Source organism: Cicer arietinum, chromosome 2 (assembly GCF_000331145.2).
Source record: "Cicer arietinum cultivar CDC Frontier isolate Library 1 chromosome 2, Cicar.CDCFrontier_v2.0, whole genome shotgun sequence".
NCBI classification, from domain to species: Eukaryota; Viridiplantae; Streptophyta; class Magnoliopsida; order Fabales; family Fabaceae; genus Cicer; species Cicer arietinum.
The window spans coordinates 38,206,800-38,215,040 of NC_021161.2; the positions used below are offsets into that span (position 1 = coordinate 38,206,800).

General features: G+C 29.2%; 1 long non-coding RNA gene and 1 pseudogene across 1 annotated transcript; one reads left to right on the plus strand and one right to left on the minus strand.

Moving 5' to 3' along the window:
- The first annotated feature begins 704 nt into the window (after positions 1–704).
- Positions 705–2,690, plus strand: LOC105851339 (uncharacterized). Its single transcript, XR_003470975.2, has 2 exons — positions 705–1,026; positions 2,031–2,690. It is a non-coding gene; the product is annotated as an uncharacterized lncRNA (long non-coding RNA).
- On the minus strand, positions 2,641–7,850 carry LOC101513921 (cucumisin-like; annotated as a pseudogene).
- Between the last annotated feature and the right edge of the window lie 391 nt (positions 7,851–8,241).

Below are 8,241 nucleotides of genomic sequence, written 5' to 3' on the forward strand. Positions count from 1 at the left end.
ACATTTAATAATCATTTTAACTAAATTTATAACAATCAACACAAAATTATAATGACATAATCGAAAATACAAAAACATAAAAAAGGAAAGATAATTTAAATCTTTTATGGTCGTTGTGAGAATTGTAAAATTGTTGCAATGTAGTCCTATATATCTACGGGAAAATATGAGTGTAATCAATTTCTCTAACATCATATATCAGGCCACGATTCAGTGTCTTAGGAGGGTCAATTTGATCTGCTCCACAAACGAATTCAACATCAAAATTATTTATGGGATTCAATTGTTTAGCTCCAACAAATGCAACACAATGTTTTTTTTTTATATTCGCTTACAACAAATTATACTCACATCAAATCAAATAAATTGGAATTACACTATCCTTTAGTAAGAATAACTGAATAATCATTGAAATTTTTTATTTATTTTAAATCTATCCATATCACTTATAAGTAAATACTTTATAATTAATTTTGTAAACTACTCCACTGTACTAACCTGCCCTTTCTGTGAAGTGATTACCCAACCACTCCACTGTACTAACCTGCCAATTCTGTGAAGTGATTAATTACCCAACCACTCCACTGTACTAACCTGCCCTTTCTGCTTGGGGTCCCCCTCCAACCCAACCCTTCCCTTTATCTGAGTCCTTCTTCTCTCCTAAGGGCACATGTTCCTTTACGAGAGGTGCCTCATTCCTTTGATAACGACATTCCCACCTCTCAACACCCATATCCCTATCTTCCTCTATTTAAAAGGAGTTCCAATCAATCTTGGTCTGTGAAAATGATCATTCTCAATTAATTATGTGACTAAGTTTGGTCACCAGTGTTACCGTCACGATATTTTCAAAGTTTGGTTATCTTGAGTTTGAATTATATACGTGACATAATAATATCTAATAGCGATGTAGCATTGCGTGTCTTATTTATCTATACACCCTTTGGGCTTGGCGTCCAATTATACAAGTTGAATTTTGGACAGTACTCTAGTAATGTTAGTTACACATGCTATCATATGAAAAATGTATGGTCTATATCATGGTTTTTCACTATCAATGAGTTGCAATACTTTACCATTCATTTTGTGGCATATCTTTAATAATTACTTTCATGTGCTTAATTATTGTTTTACAAAGACACGTCTAAATTCATTTATCAATTATCCTAATTAACTGAATCATCCAGTAAAAATAAATAAAAAATTCCTTAGATCCTTAACAGGTCGATCTATACTGAATTCGATCCATCAGACATATGCATGCTACGTATTGCTGCTGAAGCTGAACCGATGACTTTCTAGTTTTTTAATATCTGACTAGTTGACTGTGACCTCACTGAACAGCCAAACAAGCATTGGATAGGTTGATACTGCGTTTAATGTTGTACAGAGACAAAAGAAAAAGAAAAAAATAATATTTTTTTTTTCTTTAAATAATTTTGTCAAATGCCATAATTTTTTTTCATATTAAAAGAAATTTTAATTTTTATCATAATCAATTTACATAAATATGAGATACTGTATTTAAATCAGGCTACAATATCAACACAAATAAAAAAGGTTAACAAATTTTTTTAACATGAGAAAGATGTGCTTAGTTTATTCATTCATAGAAAATAAATCTTGAGAATATCGTAAGTAACATTGTTTGGACACTTGTGTTGGCTTCACACAGAACAATTTTACCCTTCACTGCCTTCTCATCCAAGGAATTGGTTGAGCTAAACTTGCAATTTTGAAATATTTCCATTAGTAAATTATAGACCTAAGTTTTCTTCTATTCAATAATGCTGATTTTGGAGCACAGATGATTGTATTATAATTTCTTTTTATTGTTTTACAATTGGGTTCAATATGTTGTTAGAAAAGTACAGCTTCTAATATAGATTTTACTTAATGTTTGCATTTGTAAAATATAAATATTGTTCCTTTTTTCTAGAGGGCAGAGCAATTTTTGTTAAATGTAAGAAATAAAATTGAAATAAATATTTTATGTGACAAAGTTGAATGATAATAATTTTTTTTGACAGGGAATGATAATCATTTTGTACTGTTTTGGATTTGAAATGCCAAATTGATGAACTAAGTGACCTTAAAATAGTAGAGACAAAGAGTGTGATAAGTAGCATGGAGGACAAGTAGTGAAGAATAGAGGCAACCCATAATGAGGATGTGGAAATGAGGTTTGTGTTTCCTTTTACTGTTTTGATTTCGATTGAATTTTCATTTTGTTCAATTGCATACTCCAAATGAGGTTTGTGTTTGACAACATATGTTCATTATTTCATCTGTCATTTTATATCTTGACTCTTTTAGTTTTACACATTCAAGTCCCCTTCAACCAAGTTGAAAGACAAAAAAGAAGGTAATATTTTACAAATGTTTATAAATCTAAAATGTCAAATATATTGCAGTGGGTATTTTATATATTATGGTTTTGTTCTTCATCTTTTGATTAAAAAATGGTTGTGTGCGGATTGAATGTGGCCGTACATGTAACTTTTGCTCTTTTTGTTTTTGTTTGCAATATTAGATGGAGGTCTAACAAAAGATCATGAGTTTGATCGTGAATCGAAGAACAAGATGAAGACATATTTCGTATTTTGTTTTTAACAAGTGTACAATTTTTTGCCAGTAATATACAATTTATTCAATAATAATATAAAAATAGTAAACTAACTATTACAATATATATGTAATTTTTACAGTATAAATTGACACTCTTGCCTTTCTCCGCTCATTCATCAAATATAATAATGAGACTAGTAATATACAATTTATTCAATAATAATATAAAAATAGTAAACTAACTATTACAATATATATGTAATTTTTACCGTATAAATTGACACTCTTGCCTTTCTCCGCTCATTCATCAAATATAATAATGAGGCTCCTCACTTGATATTTACCATCATCCCAAATCAAAGAACTTGATCCAATAGATTTCTTCATTGCTCCATCTACAGTGAGAACATAAGTCTATTTTTCTCCCAATGAAGTGAATGACAAAATATCGGGTTTCACAGAAATGTTGACTCCTTTAGGGCCTGTTACAATTGCTTTGTATGTAGACATTGGTAATCCAACATTTGTAACAGTTCTAAAAAAGCTTCCACTTAGGTGATGCTTGGGACGTGGGGCTTTGAAAGCAAATGATGGATAATTTAAATCTCTTGATGTCGTCGACTCAGAGCAGTTGTTCTCATTCCTCGTGATAAGTTTCAAAATCGTTGTGTTAAAACTCTGTCCGCATAAATATCTTATATAGTCAATTTCGCTGACATCATATATTAAGCCAGGATTGACTGCCTTAATAGGGTCAATTTGACCTACTCCATAAGCGAATTCAGCATCAAGATTATTTACGGGACTCATTTGTTTAGCTGTAGCACATAAAACACACAATGTTTGTTTATGTTAGCTTAAACATGCTAAGTAAATTGTCCTCACATAAGACATAAATCTTAATTACACTATCCTCTTATGATAAGTAAATATGCAAAGCACATCTATTTTAAGATATAAATAATTTGTTAGATAGTAGGAAATAACTTAGAACAATCATTCAAAAATATTATTTATTATTTACATCGATCATTATATATCACTTGTAATTAATTTTGAATACTTTATACTAATTTTATATTACCATTCAAACATTTTCTCTATTTATAACTATATATATATATATCACTTATAAGTAATTCAGAATTCTTTCTATTTCTATGTCACGAGTAATTTTACATTACCATCCAAGTAAAATTGCCTATTTTTTTATTGCCTATTCTTTCAAAATTGTTTATGTCAAATGCAAAACAAAAATATGGTAAAAGTGTAGGAGATAATTTAATAAATAAATAAATGCAATAGATGAGAGAGTGAAAGAAGAAAAAGAAAAATTAAGCAAAAATAAAGAGATAGACAATTCCAATCAAATATTATTAATCTTTTACCGGTGGTCATTAGAGCTGAACGAATAGCAGCAGGTGACCATGTAGGATGGTATGATTTGATGTACCCTGCTGCACCGGACACATGTAGACATGCCATTGATGTTACGGACATAATATTAAACTCTAACTTTCTATTATCACCGTCAACTTTTGAAACAGATGAAATTGAAGACCAAATAGCTATGATGTCTACCCCAGGAGCAATTAAATCAGGCTACAACATTAACATTAAAAAAAAAAAGGTTAACAATATTTTTTAATACGAGAAAGATGCGTTTAATTTTTCATTCTTAGAAAAGATACCTTTAGGATATCAAAAGTAACATTGTTAGGACCTCAAAAGAGGCAACCATAGGTGCCAAAGTATCTTCTAACTCTTCGGTCTTAAATATCGTTGCGGTTGGAGATCTGAAAATTGATTAATGCAATAAATATAATAGAAGTGTGATTTTCTAAATTATCTTTAGTGTATTTGAAATATGCACTTAATACCTTGAAGAGCGTATATATTTATGTATTTTGGCGGCATCCTTCGATTGAAGGAAATATCCGGGCACAGCAAAAGAGAAGGCAACATTTGTAGAAGTGCGACCTTGTGTTAAGACACTAATAGCACCAACTCTTAAGGCCTCGGGATCACCTATGTTGCCTTCACAGAGAAAATTTTTACCATTCACCCAATTTATCATGTAAGGAATTGTTTGAGCAAAATGGGAGCACATATGATTGTACTAAAATGGGGTGTAATATGTTGTTAGAAAAATACACACTGTCTAGATTTTACTTAATTTTAGCTTCTATAAATTATAAAAAAAAAAAATCTTTTTAATCTTTGTTAACTCCAATAATGTAAATGTTGTATACCTAGATTGATGTCCATTGAAGTCTACTTTCTTATTAGGTGCATCTCCACCATATATAATAGGATACACTTCTACCTTAAGTTCAAAGATATTCAGTGAGATACTCTAACATTAAGCAAAAAAATATAAACATTATTATGAATGTAGTTATTATGTATAGGAAAATAATTTTCAATTAAACATTCCTAATTTCATATTATCAATTTACAAACCAAATTAGTTTAGATTGCATTCAAGAAATAATGATATTGTGTAACTTTATATTTTTATGTCAAAGAAGATAAAATAATGTTTTGCTCTACAATATTATAGAAAAATGTAAATACCTCATAAGTGATGTTGTTTTCTAATTTGACTCTTGTGACAAATTTTCTACTTATTGTTTCAGCAGCTACAGCAATTGACCAAGGTGAAACATTTTGTAAGGATACATGATTTGGACCTTTGTTTCCTGCCGCAAGTATTGTTAGTACTCCATTTTTTTCAAGGCTTCATCAATTAAATAATACCTTGCTCTAATTAATTTACTGCAACAATATTTATCAACTATTATGAGTATAATTGTAGAGTAAATTTAATATTTTAGCATGAATTAAAGTATAATATATTACTTGTTGTATGTGAAATTTAAAGCTATGCAATTTCCCTTCTATTTGTTTGGTGGTGGACTAAATCTTTTATCATTGAAATTAGAAGATCCTTGCCAGATTTCAGTATCAATCACTTCAATGATGATATCAGATTTAGACAAAATAGTCTTCAAGTATTGAGGGAAACCTATAAAATCCCAAGATTTTGTGGTAAGGATTTTATGCTTTTCCTAAAGAAAGTTTTACATTACCAATTTTCTTAATAAACAAATATACAGTTAATTTTCAATAAAAAATAATAATATTGTCTACACATACCAATCATTATGTCGGCTTCTTTCTTTGTTAGCTTTGCAACAAATCCGTTCAAGTTACGCTTGTAATGATGAAGTTTTTGGTGTTGAATTGCTGAAGATGTAAATAGTTTAGAATTTCTTTTCAATTTTTTTTACAAAAGTAATAAAAAGTAAAGTATTGATGAAATGTAACCTCTCTGCAACTTTTCGAAGCATCTTTCGATAAAGGAACAATGAAGAAGTTTCATCATTCATGTTATTATGTCCAGTGTAGACAATGTAAGTCTACAATAGGATAGAACACATTTATCAAAAACAAGAAAAAATATACTTATTCTAGCCAAAACAATTAAGTCACTAAACACATGAACCAAGATAATTTAATAGAAAATATTAAGTGTAGCATTTCAACATAAGTGAAGTCAAAGTAAAGAGGAAAAGCAAAAGACCAGTCGAAGCCATTTTCAAGCTACTGATTAATGACACAACAACAAACTGGTTAATATTATGGGTTATTAACTATCAAAATGTTAATAATATAGACTTGCATGTTCCTTTGCATAAATTTGTATATTAAATTATATATTATTTGTTTGAATACACTCTTAATCAAAAAAGAAAACAAAAAAGAGTTTTCATGAAGAGGAAGAGTATTAGCCAAATTGTCTATTACTTGAAAGTTAGCAACTATTTCTAACAAATATATATAGCCTACACTCCACCATAAAACAGATTTGTTTAGATACATTTTTTTATATCTATGTTTCCATTACCATAGAACTACAATTTATTCCTCTGACTTCATTTTTAAGCTCTGTTTTTTTATTTCCTATTTTTTCAAAACTATTTATATCAAATCAGAAACAAACATATGATAATTAAACTGAGAAATGAGAGAAACAGAGAAAAGAAAAAGGAAACTCTAACAAAAATAATAAATATATAGAAAATAAGATAACATATATAAATGAGAGAACTATGTTAGAGAAAATGTGAAAAGTAAAATAAAACTTTATGAGTAAATATAATCTTATATGTCAAATTATGATTAAATAAAATAAAGACTCTCTGTCACTTGAGTGTGAAACTCTGCATATCGAAGTGAATGATTGAAAATTAACAAATGAAAATAAACATATTTTATATATCTCCAGATCAAGATTCACTCAGTATTAATAGTTCAATAGTAACATGTGATAGTTAAATTAGTACCATATATAACAATGCAGAACCAATTATATATGACCAAACTAATTAAAAAGTATAATTTCATTTGCAAGTTAAATGAAGTGGAAATAATTCAAAAAAAATTAACCAAAGTTAATAGTAGTAAACTCTAGTCTAAATAAATAATAAACTAGTGTTTTTTAATTAATGAATAGTAATAAAAAGAAAATATTTTTTTTTTAATAAGAGTGCCTTTTGAATTTACAAATCTAGAGTGTTTCTTATTTTCTTTTTCTTGGTAGTTTATGTGTAAGTCAGTCAAGTGTTAATAAATAGTTTAACGGGACAAAACAAAGATTAAATAGCATATAAATTATTGGAAGTCAAATTAACTGGAAAAAATTAAACAAAATTAATATTAAAAGCTAATCAATAGAGAGAGAACTTACAAAGAGAGAGAGAGAGTTGTACTTCCAGAGAGTTACTCAATTGATGGCAGGAAAGGTGATGTTATAATTTTAATGATATCGTGTTGAAGGTGTGACTGTGTTGTGAAGATGAAGAAGAAGGAGAAGAATATTGAGAGAGAGAGAGAGAGATTATGAGTGAGTGAGTGAGAGTAAAAGAGAGTGGCAAGGGTATTTATAGAGGAAGAAGAAGAAGAGAGGATCTCGTAGAGTGGTGGAGGAGATGAAAATGCTATCCAGTGTTCAATTTGCCCTTTCAATTTGTCGATTATCTTCGTTTGCTCAAGATGCCTCTGACAGATGCTCTCAGTAGTAGTACTACAAATTAGTGGGAAAAATGTACAAACCAAATTAGTTGCCTCTGACACAAATTAGATGCCTCTGTACTACAAATTAGATGCCTCTGACACTCTCTATCAAACTAAAAACATGAAGAATAAAAATCACAAATCAATTATTAAACAAATCATTTCTCTTATTAGTTTTTTTTTTTTTTTGTATTGGTGTGAATTTAATTGAAGCTAGCTTTTATTACTTATTTCTTACTTACTAAGGACAGCTCCTTGATATTTGATTTTATGATGAATGTGTAGACGGTAGATGAGGCAAGAATGTGAGTATTTGTTAATAAAGAAAAATTTCTGGAAATAATATCCTAGATTCCAAGCCAATTCATGTAGCAATTTTAGTATGGTGAGATCAGAAAGTATGTGGTTCAATGTATGCAGGGACCACTAAAAGAATCTTTATATTTTAGGAATCAAAATTTGACATTTAACCACTGAAAATGAATTTAAGTATACCAACCAGAACCAAACGTACGAATTAAAATAAGAACTAGGCAGAATCAAACGTCACACTCTATGCATCTAGCTTTCTATGGAATTAAAAAATGCTTCTAG